The 15248-nt window shown below is 47.1% G+C and overlaps 1 long non-coding RNA gene across 1 annotated transcript in view; it reads right to left on the reverse strand.

Annotated features, from left to right (window-relative positions):
- LOC137519601 (uncharacterized) overlaps positions 1–14882 on the reverse strand; it is a 29374-nt gene extending 14492 nt beyond the window's left edge. The window contains exon 1 of the long non-coding RNA XR_011021029.1: positions 14827–14882. This is a non-coding gene — a long non-coding RNA (uncharacterized lncRNA). The remainder of the gene's footprint in view (positions 1–14826) is intronic.
- Positions 14883–15248: the final 366 nt, after the last annotated feature.

A 15248-nucleotide genomic window follows, 5' to 3' on the forward strand; every position in this document is an offset into this window, starting at 1 on the left:
CAACTTTTTGAGATGAGAAAAAGGGATGCTTAAGCCACGCCCATGCCACACCCCTGATCACGCCCCACCACGCCCCTAGTCACGCATACCATAAAGATTTCATAAGAAAAATATGTTGTTTTATAATTCAAACCACACTGGTCCTTTCTGTCCTGGTTCATTTTCCTTCATATTAACATTTTAAAATTAGTAATATATCAATTTAAAGGATGGGTATAAAGTTTAGAGTCAATCAAACACATTTGCGTACTATGTTGGCGCTTTATAAATACAATAAATAAATAAATTTTCAGTATAGAAATATATATATTTATACAGAAAGAGGGACAAATTCCTGAAAGAGGGACAAATGAGGAGGAAAGAGGGACAGAGCTCCCAAAGAGGGACTGTCCCTCCAAAAGAGGGACAGTTGGGAGCTATGCATGTGTATGTAGAGTATGTGTATGCAAAACATATTAAGAACCAGGCTGTTTTACATGTTTTATTTTGTTGCCTGAAAGAGTTCATTTCTAGGCATGGAAGTGACAGCTTCTGTCTTGTTTGTAGCTTGTCCGGAATATAGTAAACATCATTGATAAGCTAATTACAGCCATAAAAGTTTTCCTGGCAGAATACAACTTCTGAGAGCAGACCTTTTTCTAACTCTGGGACACTTAATAGCCTGCCACTGATTAGAGACAGTAAAACATTCAACTTTCTTTGTTTAAATACAAAAGAAAACCATGGGATACTTTAAAAAAGTCATTTTTAGGAGCAGGAGGATAAATATTATTGTTTATTTCATCAGTTTTTTCACCTCGGGTTCACTTTAAGTGAACACATCATGTGGCAAAATGTGATCCAAATGACATGAGTCAGGGTTCACCAATTTGTGGTGGCTTCTAGAGTTGGCCAAATATCTCTGTGTTTGGTTTGCTGGCCATTCGATTGAACAGGCCAAGATTGTTTGGGTCATTCAAATTCGAACACCACTAACCACTTTCCCTCCTCCATGACGAGTATCTATGTCTCAGCAAAATCCCTCTACACCTCGCTGGGATGTAGATACACGTCCCTTGCCTCCGGGCATGCCTGCTCACTCCTGCGCTCGCTCCAGCGCTCGTTCTCGCAACTAATCGTTAGAGTGGAGATCATTGAATGTGAATGCAGTTACTATTCATTGAACTAAGTCCCCATGTGAATGATAGACGGCATCGATGAGATACCATCGTCATTCACAAACACCAATACCTACACGTCCACACATTACTTCCTGTTTGCGTACTAATAGTACACACAGGAAAGTTATGCGTGAGGACATCTTGTGGCCAAGTAGTAAAATGACACCTAAACACGTTTTTTTAAATTAAAATACTTATATTTACATTTAAAAGTAAACCCTTACCTCCCACACTCCCCAAAAGTTAAACAAAAAAAAGGTTTTGTAAATATATATATACACAATGTACAAAAAAAACATAAAAAGTTACCTCAGGGACTGAACTTTTTTAATATGTATGTCAAGAGGGTATTTTACTGTTACTTTTTCAATTATGGGCTTGTAATTGGTGATTACTGAAAAAATGCACCTTTATTTCCAAATTAAATATTGGCACCATACATTGTACTAGGGAAATATTTTAAACGTTGCAATAACCGGGATAAAATGGGTAAATAAAATGTGCGGGTTTTAGTTACAGTGACATTTATTATTTTAAAACTATAATGGCCGAAAACTGAGAAATAATGATTTTTTTCAATTTTTTTCATATTATTCCCATTAAAATGCATTTAGAATAAAATACTTCTAAGCCAAAAGTACCATCAAGAGAAAGCCTAATTGGTGGTGAAAAAAACCCAATGTATAGATCATTTGAGTGTGATAAGTACTGATAAAGTTATTGGCAGATGAAAGGATGCAGCGCTGAAAGGTGAAAATTGCAATGGTTTTTAAGGGGAAAAACCCTTGGAGGTGAAGTGGTTAAAGACACTCTGAAGTCTCTTTTTTTTTTACCAGTTTTTTTAATTTAGTCCTGTTCAGCATTAAATACTAAGTGGATTCGCCACATTCCCACAGCAGAACAAATGTTTTATACTACAGAAATAGACCACGTTCCACGACTTTGCAGGTTGCAGATTCTGCTGCCCTGGAGAGGCAGAGCTTTGCGGTATAGCTCTGCTTCCTATCCAGTTAATCTCCACCTCTCCCCGACCCTCTCAGTGAAAGAAGACTGAGAGGGGTGGGGAGAGGCAGAGATCGGAGGAGATTGACTGGAGTAGAAGCAGAGCTACTGTGTACAGCTCTGCCTCTACCCGGAAGGAGGATCTGCAGAGCCCAGGAACTTTGCTGGGCTATTTCTCTGGTATAAAACACTTGTTCACCTGTTGGAATGTTAACCTCTTAGGTTCCTGTTTGAAGATGCGGAGGAGCTAGTGGGGAAATCACCTAAGAAGGGCATGTTTAAAGTTTCTTGGAAGTTCATCTAAGCTGTGGCAAATAAATAAAATGTTGAGAAAGACTAACGGATTCAGAGGGAGCAGAGGCAGTATAACAAACAGTATAGCAAACGTACATCTAAAGGATTGTCGGGATGTCTCTTACTATTGTAATGTGCTCACTGCACTGAGTTTTGACTATTGAAGCTGGTAAATTACTGAACTTCTACCGCACCTGTGAACATTTTTATGAATTAGCACACAAAAGTCTAAAATACCGAATGTGGTGATTTACTGAGCACTATACATTTACCGCACTGTGCAGCACTTTGGGCGGGAGTCGTCGGGGATCTTAACCACTTTACCTCCATTTTTCTATGGGAAGGTGTATAATCGGGTATTTGGATGTGGTTTTACTTTTTGGCCACAAGATGGAGATACAGAGTTAGTGTGTTCTGAAAATAGAAACAGAACCAAGTGTTTATTATTTGTTTATATTTGTGTAAACACCGGGGCGTAGATACTCTATCTGGTGGTGGTAAAGTAGTATTAAAGATCCAATCCGCTGTGATCGTCATTATTGTCGCGTGACGCAAATCGTCATTCGCTCGATCGCACACACGTACCCACATTGCGAGATCATGGAAACAATCGCTCATCACTCATAAAATCATTGGTCATGGGAAAAATAATTCATAAAATCGTGCCGTGGGTAAGTAGGCTTAAAGAGACACTGAAGCCAGTTTAAAAACGGCTTCTTACCTTTTATTTATGTTAGGCATGTTTGCCCCTGCTAAAACTCCGCTATCCCGCGGCAGAACGAGGGGTCTTTACCCCCCAAATCCCCTGGGGCACACGGGCGGGGAGCGCTTCCGTGAGAGGCAGAGCTTTAGGCTGCAGCTCTGCCTCTCCACACGTCTATCAGCGCGTACCTCCGGCTCCGCCCGCCCTTCTCAGTCTTCCTTCACTGAGAGGGGCAGGGAGAGGCGGAGATCCGCGGCTGATTTACGCGCATGGAGGTAGAGCTGCAGCCGAAACCTCTGCCTCCCGGGGCAGCAAAACCCACAACCAAGAAAGTCGTGGAATTTGCAGGGGGGATTTGGGGGGTAAAGACCCCTCGTTCTGCCGCGGGATAGCAGCGTTTTAACAGGGGCAAACATGCCTCACATCAATAAAAGGTAAAAAGCCGTTTTCAAACTAGCTTCAGTGTTTCTTTAAGTGATCCAGTTCAGTAGTACAGGGTGCCTAGAAGTAAGCAGGTAGCGCTGGGCTTTCTTATTAAAAAAAAAAACATGCATGCTTTGCAAACTGAATAACATGGATGCACTCTGTAATAAGTGCTTATTTATTAACTTTTTTTTTACAAGGATGTATTATATTTTAATATAAATCTTCATATACCAAAAAAATACTTCTTCAAAACTCATCTTTTAGTGTTCTTTGAAATATTAAACACTAATCATTTAGCCATCTCTAACGGAGGACCTTTTCTGATATTTCCTCTCGGTATAATTTCAGTGCGCTTCGTCGAGGGAGAATGGCTCCTGTTGACTAAAGTTTATAAATATATGAAGCGCATCCATAATTCATGAGAGCCCTCTGAAGCGCAGTAGGCATTCATAAATGAATAATATATAATCACTTATTACTTATAGCTGAATCAGAGCACTTCTTCTTCAGCTGGGATAAAACGTATTCCAGTGCCACTGTTTACTACTCTCTGCAATAAAACATTTACGTGAGCCAAGAATGGGTCGCGTCGCGTTATACGGATTTCAGGCTATGCTGCTAATTAATTAAAGGGTTCAGTGTTGCTTTTAATTTGAATAAACTGGAAATGAACTCTGGGCAGCCTCATAAACACTTATCTTTATAGTTAATTATCCCCTCTGCTGGAAAGGAGCACTGATGTCTGCAAAAGTTGGCTCGCAGCACTTTAGGTTTATACCAGAAGTTTGAGTCACATGACCCTTTCTGTACACTGTTGTATACGGTGTACAGACACGTACATGGTAACAGGGCGCATGGAAGTGTGGGTGCCAAGAAAGTAGAATATTGATAAATTTACTGATATTCTATTATTAAAGTGTAAAGAAGAACCTTCCCCCCTGATGCCTAATCCTAAATGCCCTCCTTGCACAAACATCCTGCCTGAGGCCTAACCCTAACTGACCCCCCCCCCCACACACACACACACACAAACACCCTTCCTGACGCCTAACCCTAACTGCCTCCCCCCCTGCACAAACACCCTTCCTGACGCCTAACCCCTACTGCCCCCCCCCCCCCCCGCACAAACACCCTTCTTGACACCTAACCCCTACTGCCCCCCCCCCCCCCCCCTGCACAAACAACCTTCTTGATGCCTAACCCTAACTTCCCCCCAACACACAAGCACCATTCCTGATGACTACACCTAACTGTACCCCCTCATCACACAAACACCCTACCTGACACCTAACTCTAACCACCCCCCACGCACAAACACCCTACCTGCCGCCTAACCTTAACCGTTCCCCCCAAGCGCTAACACCCTACCTGACACCTAACTCTAACCATCCCCCCCCCCACACACACACACAAACACCCTACTTGACGCTAGCCCTAACCATTCCCCCCAAGCACTAACACCCTACCTGACACCTAACTCTAACCGCCCCCCCCACGCACAAAAACCCTACCTGACGCCAAACCCTTACCATTCTCCCCCTTGCAGTTGCCTAACCCTAACTGCCCCATGCACAAACACCCTTCCTGAGTGAAGCCTAATCCTAACTGTCCCCCACCTGCACAAACGCCCTACCTGATGCCTAACCATAACCGTTCCCCCCCTCGCACAAACACGCTACCTGACGCCTAACCGTCCCATCTCACCTAACCGTCCCACCCTCGCACAAACACCCTAACTGACACCTAACCTTAAACCCCCCACACCTAAACTTAACCACCACTCTCACCCCTAACCTTAACTACTACCCGAAGCAAAAAAAAATCCCAAAACATAGGAAATGTAATTTATCGGGCGTTGCCATAGGTACTTCTTGAAATCGCATCATTGAGCAGCATTTTGTGCAAACCAATATAAACACCGGACGCTGCGGGTGCCCTAATTCCCCCTCAATACCGCTATTTCAACCGGCACCTATGGCGGCTGCCCCTTTTAGATGTGGTTTCTACGATCATATCAAGCACAAAGATCTCCAGAGCCTAAAATGATGTTCTCTGAGATGAAATCACAACCCTATAGTTTCCAGAGCAAGCACAAGCCAGCTGCTGTTCCTGCATACACTGCGCCTCCCTTTGCTGTGCATACATAAATTACTCTGAAGATTTATGTAGATCATACAAAATGCACAGGTGTGGAAGATCCCGTCCATCTGGCTTTAAAAAATGAGCTAGTCCTATTAATAATACGGCAGTGGGGGAAGATGAAGGGAGAGTTTGAAATGTCTGTAATAAATTTAAAGAGCAAGAAGTTTTGAATCAGGATGACACCAATTGCTTGTGTTTTCTAATAAGTCTGACCCCTGCCTTAACCACCCTGGCGTTCTATTAAGATCGCCAGGGCGGCTGCGGGAGGGTTTTTTTTAAATAAAAAAAAAACTATTTCATGCAGCCAACTGAAAGTTGGCTGCATGAAAGCCCACTAGAGGGCGCTCCGGAGGCGTTCTTCCGATCGCCTCCGGCAGCCAGAAGTAACACGGAAGGCCGCAATGAGCGGCCTTCCGTGTTTTGCTTACTTCGTCGCCATGGCGACGAGCGGAGTGACGTCATGGACGTCAGCCGACGTCCTGACGTCAGCCGCCTCCGATCCAGCCCTTAGCGCTGGCCGGAACTATTTGTTCCGGCTGCGCAGGGCTCAGGCGGCTGGGGGGACCCTCTTTCGCCGCTGCTAGCGGCGGATCGGCGATCAGGCAGCACACGCGGCTGGCAAAGTGCCGGCTGCGTGTGCTGCTTTTTATTTCAACAAAATCGGCCCAGCAGGGCCTGAGCGGCAGCCATCGGCGGTGATGGACGAGCTGAGCTCGTCCATACCGCTAAGATGGTTAAAGGGAGAATTAAGTCAAATCAATTGCACCTGACCGCGATTTTCACAGAACGCACCGACCACTGGAGCTCGGTGAGGAGGCGTGTGGCTGCCCAGCATTGCTGGGGTTGCCGCTGCTTGCTGCAGGGACTCGTACCGACGTTGTGGGCACAGGACAACTCCAGCGAGCTGCGAGAAGCCCTCCATAAGTTAAACTAGTTTTTTTTTATTTGACTTAAGATATCCTTAAAGAGACTCTGAAGCGAGAATAAATCTCGCTTCAGAGCTCATAGTTAGCAGGGGCATGTGTGCCCCTGCTAAACCGCCGCATACGCGCCGCTAAACGGGGGTCCCTTCACCCCCAAACCCCCCACTGCGACACTTGGTCGCAGGCTTGGTCGCTACTGGAGGCAGGGCTAACTGCTGCAGCCCTACCTCCAGTCGCGTCTGTCAGCGGCGCATCGCCGCCTCTCCCCCGCCCCTCTCAGTGAAGGAACACTGAGAGGGGCGGGGAGAGGCGAAGATACGCGTCTGACAGACGCACGTGGGGCAGGGCTGCGGCGGTTAGCCCTGCCCCAACCAGGAAGCGCTCCCCTGCATTACGGAGGGGATTTGGGGGTCAAGGGACCCCCGTTAAGCTGCGGGATAGCGGCGGTTTAGCAGGGGCACACATGCCCCTGCTATATATGAGGTCTGAAGCGAGATTTATTCTCGCTTCAGACTCTCTTTAAAGTGGACCCAAATTAAAAACACAAGATTTCAGAAATAAAATCTATTTTCTAAATTATAATAATAAATCGCAGCCTTTTTTCAGTTGCATGATGACAAATATAAAATATTTTACATTTATTGGAGAAACAACCCCCCCCCCCCCCTTCCATTCAAATTGCCGGGAGAAAATCTGGCAAACTGGTGGAGTAGGAGGTGTCCGGCAATGGAGGAATTGCTAATGGCTGCCACCTGTATAACCCTAGTTATTAAAAGAGAAGGGTGAAAAGCATGCACTGAAATGCTCATAGGTTTGAAGGAGTGTTTATTTATCTTTGTATGTGTTAGAGTGGTGCAGCTAAATATTTTTAATTAAAAAAAATGTTTGGTTTGGGTCCGCTTTAAGGTGGCCATGCACGATACAATAAAATTATCAGGTTTTACAGCAATCCTCTATAATAAAACCTTAATGTCTCTGCGTCCCATGTCCCTAATGTCTGTGTGTCCCATTTGCGCTCTGCACATGTGCAGGGATGCAGAGACACTGAGGGAGAGTGACGTACGGCAAGGGATGATGGGCGAAGGGGAGGACGGGCCGGGAGGCGGTTGTGTGCACGTGGCAGGCAGGCGCACGTGGCGGGCGTGATTGCGGCGGAAATGTGGGTGCGCAGCAGATCCACTAGTTTGATAATAACAAAAAAATCTAAAGTTGTTTTTTTTATTATTCAAGCGGGAAGTGCAATTAGTTTTTACATGTATTTCTGTAGAAGCCGATCGGGAGTTTTTCTGATCAGAGTTTTTAACCATGTTTTTTTAATACTCTACTGCTACATTTAAAGCGGTATCGTCACCATAAAAATCAAATTTCAACAGCATCTGGTCTGAGTGTATTAAGGAACATTAACTGAGAGGTATATGGATGTTTCCTTTTAAACATTACCAGTTGCCTGGCAGTCCTGCTGATCTCTTTGGCTGCAGTAGTGGTTGAATCACACACCTGAAACAAGCATACAGCTAATCCAGTCTGACTTCAGTCAGAGCACCTGATCTGCATGCTAGTTCAGGGGCTGTGGCTAAAAGTATTAGAGACACAGGATCATGAGGAGAGTCAGCAGCTAGTATTATTTTAAAAGGAAAAATCCATATCCTTCTCAGTTTAGGTTCCCTTTAAGATGCTAATCCTGCATTCAAAACTTTCAAAACTTTTTCTGCTCTTATGGTTTGTAGTTATCACATACCTTAGGAGCACTGGCCCTTTAATAGCCATTGCCATTCAGTTGCATGCTGGGGGTTCTTTTTATCTATAATATATGCCTCCTCTTCCCTTTATTTCCTTGCCTAGCTGAAACATGATCCTCTGCTCACTTGTGTTTATAATTTACAAGCAAGGCTGAGGTGACTCAGCGATTGGAGGAGAAAAGAAAAAAGTTAAGGGAAGAAATTGCATCAATATTTAGCTTCAAACTGTGGGCAAAAGGTGTGTTTTCAGTACCCCGAAATGCTGTTATGGCTCAGACTTGCCATAATAATCTACAGTATATAACAAGGGGGGGGGGGGTATTTTACATACCACATCTTGGAACTATCCGTTACCCTTCAAACCTGATAGATGGTACTTACCTCTCTTGCCGTCTACTCCAAACTCCTTCACCCCCATCCTGGTGTTTACTTCAAACCAATAGCGCCATTAGCTGGCCTTTGTTCATCTCCCCAGATAGAAGCATTAGGTGGTCATTCTCCCCCCTCCCTCCTCCAAGTAGTAGCATTGAGTGCCTTGTTTCCCTGCAGAGTGCTTGTAGCAGAGTGTCCTCAACTTTCCAGCGGGTGCGCTGCCGCCCTCTTTCTTCAATGTCCTTCCGACTTCAACCCCGTTGATGCCTCTTCTCCGTTCCCCGCAGGTATGTATGTACTTACTTAACATGCTGCCACAGGTCACGGGGACAGAGGCTGCAGAAAAGAAGATGGCAAAATGCTGATTGAAGAATGGGGGAGTGTGTGCTGGCTAGACAGGTGACAACGCTCACTGCAGGCACTCTGCAGTTCATCTAGGCCAGATCGGGTTTAAGATGCCCCAGGGCAAACTTAAGCTGGTGGGTCCCCTCCTTCCCCTGTAAGTCTACAGACCTGCCCCCTGCAACTACACTCCGCGGTGAGCGGCAGACAGGGAGGCATATACTTTATCTTCCACACTAGCCCGGCTGCCATGGTTTCCTCTGCACGCACTGTGGCAACAGCAGAGCACCTCTTCCCTCTTCGCAGGCATGGATGTACTGATGTGATGTCACATGCATTCTATGACTAGGAGTGCGCTGCTGCGGCCATCCACACCACCAGGAAGAAAGAAGGAAGGCAAAGAGGAGGAAACCATGGCAACCAACTGGGCTGGCATGGAATCAGGTAATGCATATGCCTCTCCAGCCACAAGCCACGGTAGCCAGGGGCTTGCGGTGTCAGGAACCGGCTCGCGGCACGCCTGCGTATACGGTTCCCGACTGCGGGTTTGACCAGATCAAGCGGGGGGACAGCCTTATTCAAGCTACAAACAAGGCTGTGACCCCTAAAAAGCTTCTTACTGCCACCACTAGCGGTTGCTAGACACGTCAACTCAGCTGTGGAGTGCTCAACACGCAATCTGCGTTTTCGTATTCGGGTCAGCTTTGCGCTTAGGCCGAATAAGGGAACGCCACGCACCCACACACACAGTACAGTTGTACAGTAACACAGCACGATCAGGCACTGATTTGTAATGCGAGTTACACTGTCGTGCAGCAAAACCACTAACAGTCGTTCCAAACTATACTGTTAGCCACTCCCACTCTGTTGTCGAGCGCAGAAGTGCCCCATACACACAATGCAATAACAATTTCATATGGTAGTGTTGCTCAAGCATACAATTAGGCATGGACTTATACACAGCTACACTGCAGTCTCCTCTAGGCTATGAGTGTTAGTTTAGTACAGCAGAAGTCAAGCTTATTAAATAATAATTTAATATTCCAGGAAAACGTGGAACAATGCAGAACTTAATATATACAAAAGATGTACAAAAAAACAAAGTAAAAGAGTTCCAAGTAAAAAGTACAAGATAAAAGTTACAAAAATACACACACGGATATTTGCATAAAAATAAACGGGGGAAAAAAGAACGTTACCAGCTTAGGTTAGAACGTTGTTTGACGGGAGGACGCCGTTTTCGACCAGGAGTTGCGATCATCCCTAACTATGGGCTACCTCCAGGAGAAGATACCTGTGACTGTTCTGGACCACCTTAAATAGTCTGAAGTGTCCCCTGGGGCATTTAATGTCCAGCCCCCAGGAACTAATGCAATTTCCCCGTTTGTGACATCACCGAACGCTTGTCATAATCTTCCTGTGATATGCAAACTTCAAAGGGTTCCTGTTTCAGCTTTTTGAAGGTTGCAGATTTCACAGGTAAGATTGTATCCTGAGAACAACAAGTATCCTGTTTACACTTACAGATTTCAAAGCAATTCCAGTTCCAGCCCACTATTCAGACTAAGAGGTAGCCGAACGCCTGTGTGGGCTTCAAACCTGGTCGGGTAAATGTCTAAGTAAGTGTTTCCTGGCTAGTAGCTAGGTAGACAGTTCCTAATTACTGTCCAGGTTCCTTTGCCTATTGAAGGTGACTGGTCTATTCAATGAAGACAATGGCAGTTCCCTTGATCTCTGCCCTGAATGCAAATTTAATCTACATACAGACATTATCCAGGTGACACCTTCCAAAAGACAGACTGGCTGACATACCTACACCTCTGACAAAATATACAGCAGATAGAAAAATGAAAGAAATATGTTCCTGTTATTCTTACATCATCAGCCTCATAACTAGCTGCTATTCCTGACATGCCCCCTCTTCCAGATGGCGCTGGCAGATGATTCTAACGAATCATCCTGCCAAAGCCTACATTGACGGCCTGGACGGGTGGGGTAACCCTTAGCATCCTCAGGAGGGTTCCCCACCTGTCAGTTAGCTCCAAGGTACACGACTGGAAAGCTAGGTCAGGTTGCTGCAATGTGTCGTTGCCCTTGGCAACCTGACGTAACCAACCAGGGGAATGCGGGTCAGTGACGACCATGAATTCGCAACCATAGAGACAGTGCTGCAGCTGGGGAAGGGTTCCAACAGTCGCTACACGCACTTTCTCTATAGTGGTAGGAGCTATCTCTCGGTCCCTTTGGGGAATGATTACCTGCCGGTCTGCCTCCTCTACCTCAGGCAGCTCCGAGGGAATAACTTCCCAGAACCCTCTCAGCCCGCCCCTCCCAGCTGGTGACCTGCTGGCTAGCCCCCTGAGCCCTTCCAGGTTGCTGTCAAATCGAACAGCCCCAGAGAGCTCAGTGCTGCCTGTCACACATTCCAGGAAAGCTGCAGACGGAGAGGCTCCTGGGCCCTCAGGGCCAGGTTCCGAAGGGGATGTTGCTGACCCAGCAACATTTGTCACTTCAGTGGACAGTCCCTCTGCTGTAGACTCGCTAGCGCTGCGGGTTACCACGGCAGCTGAGGGAGCGTCCACATTACACATATCATAAACCACATCACCTTTGGTCTTGAAAACATCTGAAGGGGGAAGATCTGGCCTGGTGCCGTCTGCCCCTTCAGTGGGCAGTTCATCTGCTGCAGCCCCGCGAACACTGCTGGTTACTCCGGCAGCTGACGGAGTGTCCACATGACACAGCATTATGTAGCACAACACATATGACATCAGCATTATCCGTCTTACACATATTGACATTTAGAACATCACATTCCACATCAACATTATCTGCCGCATTATACACAGTGCTACTCAGCACTTCACAAGTAGCATCAACAGTTCTTGCATCGATCGCCTCGATAGTCCATGCGTCATAAATGACATCATCAGTTTCTGCATTCTTTGTATCAACATGTCCCACTCCAGGCCTAGGCACTGGAGAATCACTAGGGCTGGCTCCTAGTACACAGTCCATAGCCCCTGGGGCCTCACCAGCACTCCCCACTTGCACAGCATTATCAAACAGTACCTTGCAAGAGTCCTGAACTTCTGCTGGGGATGCAGGCTCCACGGGGTTTGGAGTAGGCTCATACCGGGCCACTAACCGTCCCAGGTCAGTACCCAGCAAAACGTTGGTGGGGATTTTGTCAGTTACCCCAACTTCTTTCAATCCGCTGCCGGCCCCCCAATCTAGATGGACCAAAGCGGTGGGTATGGCTGGGGTGACACCCCCGATTCCTCTGACAGCAATCATTTTCCCAGGTATGTACTGCTCCGGGTTCACAAGCTGGGGATGTATGAGAGTCACTTCTGCTCCAGTGTCTCTCAGCCCAGTGGCAACTGTACCCCCAACCGTGACAAGCTGCAGATTCTCTGCATAGCTTGTGGCATTCCTGGTAGCACACAAAGCAGTTGGGACTTCACTGGGGTTTGAGGCCTCACTGGATTTTGGGGCCTCCCTCTTCCTCTCTGGGCAAGTCGTGCTGATATGACCCACCCTTTCACATGCAAAGCATTTCCGAGTGTCAGTGGTTGGTTGCTTGAATCCAGGAGACAGCGGTGCTTACCTCCTCTGGGTCTTGGGTGAAACAGGTTTAGCAATCTGTTCTCCCCTCCAGCTGGGCGTAGTAGTCCTACGGGACTCGGGTGCTCTATAGGCGGTGTAGGAATCGGCCATTTCCGCAGCCTCATCCACTGTCTTTGGTTCTCGATCCAGCACAAACAGCCGGACCTCAACAGGACAGGTGTGTAGGAACTGGTCTTTTATCATCAGCTCCTGCAGGGCGTCCAAGGTTTTGACTGACAGTCCTTTTAACCACTGCTGGAAGGCAGTGCGCAGGTTGCACGCATGATCCAGGTAACTGTCATTAGGACCTCGCTGCACTGTCCTGAAATGTTTGCGATACACCTCTGGCGTGAGGTGGTATCGCGCAATGATGGCTTTCTTAATTGCCTCAAAGTCTGTTTCTTCCTCCTGGGGGAGACTCACAAACGCTTCCAGGGCCTTGCCTCTCAGCCCTGGTGTGAGGTATCTTGCCCACTGCTCACGGGGCACCCCATACTGCCGACAAGTCCTTTCAAACCCCTGTAGGAAAGTGTCTATGTCAGAGTCCTTGTCCATAGCGGGGAACTTATCCAGGGGGATTCTGTGGACTCGCTCACCTTCGCGTTCTGCGTGTCCAGCAGACCGGTTCTGCTGCTGAAGTTTAGCCAGCTCCAGCTGGTGTTGCCGTTCAGCACTTTCCCTCTCGGCCTGGAGTCGCTGGGCAGCTTGTTCCCTCTCGGCCTGGTGTCTTTCCCTCTCGGCCTGGTGTCGCCGTTCCGCTTGTTCCTTCTCTGCCTGTCGGTGCAGTAGGATCAGCTTTAGGCGCAGTTCAGGATCAGCCGAGTTTAGTAGCTGTAGATCAGCTTCCAGAGATGTCATCTCCGTGTTCGGCGGATCGTCCAGGACATCGTCTCCACTCGCATTCTGTGGCGGGAGCGATTCCTCCTCTGGCGTGTTGTGAGCTGCATCCGCTGACGTTAAAGCACGGGCTTGCTCTGCCTCATCATACTCCTCGAGGGCATGAACTAACTGCTCCTTAGTCTGGCCGCTCGCCGTCTCGATGCCTTTGTGCTCACACAGGTTGAGTAGCATCTCTTTGTTTTGCTTTGCATAGCTGGATGCTTTCTGAGCCATCGTGTTGCAAAAAGAAAAAGAAAAAAGGGGGGAGGGAAAGCAAAATACCAAGTGTGTATCTTTGAACAAAAAAAAACGTATATAGATTCTGTACTGAGTAGACTTCTGTAGGCTAGTTGCTTCTAGCAAGCTTTTCGCCTTTAGTACTCAGAATAGCGAGCTAAACTGCGTACTAATGTACTAAACGTTCCCACCACTGCCAGCCAATTATGTCAGGAACCGGCCCGCGGCACGCCTGCGTATACGGTTCCCGACTGCGGGTTTGACCAGATCAAGCGGGGGACAGCATTATTCAAGCTACAAACAAGGCTGTGACCCCTAAAAAGCTTCTTACTGCCACCACTAGCGGTTGCTAGACACGTCAACTCAGCTGTCGAGTGCTCAACACGCAATCTGCGTTTTTTGATTCGGGTCAGCTTTGCGCTTAGGCCGAAGAAGGCGAACGCCACGCACCCACACACATAGTACAGTTGTACAGTAACACAGCACGATCAGGCACTGATTTGTAATGCAAGTTACACTGTCGTGCAGCAAAACCACTAACGGTCGTTCCGAACGATACTGTTAGCCACTCCCACTCTGCTGTTGAGTGCAGAAGTGCCCCATACACACAATGCAATTACAATTTCATATGGTAGTGTTGCTCAAGCATACAATTAGGCATGGACTTAATATATACAAAAGATGTACAAAAAAACAAAGTAAAAAAGTTCCAAGTAAAAAGTACAAGATAAAAGTTACAAAAATACACACACGGATATTTGCGTAAAAATAAACGGGGGAAAACAGAACTTTACTGTAAGGAAACGCGGAAAGGCCGCCGTCTCTCGAGGTGAGGCGGCTGTTTCCGCGTCCAGCATGGCGTCACAACGCGGAAAAGACACCGCATGCCGCATAGGCAGTGCGGCGGAATCCGCATCAGAGGCGGCCCCCGCACTAGATACATTGCATGACAGTACTGGTGTGGCTGGGACTGATGGTCCACCAGGATTCAGACTTACACGCGCGCGAGCACAGAGGCAGAGTTTAAATAGCAGTTAGAAGGGTGTTGGCTGACCAGCTGGGTCAGCTGACAAATTCCACTGCTCTCATTGGACCAGCAATTAGGGAGGTCCTGGAAAGGTCCTAGAGTATATATACTGCTGGTTGTTCACTTGCTCTTTGTCTGGCGTGCGATCACATATGTGGGAGCACCCAGATCCGTAGTCAGATCCGCAAGTGTGCCGGGACCAGCTGGAGCTGTAATCCTACACTTAGCTAGATTCTGTTGATAGCTAAAGTACTAGTTTGATTGTGATTATATGTTATGACTTTTGCCTGCTTTGACTATCCTCCTGAACTCTGATCTTGTACCTCGATATTTCTGATACTCTGTTGCCGAACCCCGGCTCGTTCTTTGACTCTGTTTCTGCCTCCTGATTTT

This window comes from Hyperolius riggenbachi, chromosome 5 (assembly GCF_040937935.1).
Source record: "Hyperolius riggenbachi isolate aHypRig1 chromosome 5, aHypRig1.pri, whole genome shotgun sequence".
Classification (NCBI taxonomy): Eukaryota; Metazoa; Chordata; class Amphibia; order Anura; family Hyperoliidae; genus Hyperolius; species Hyperolius riggenbachi.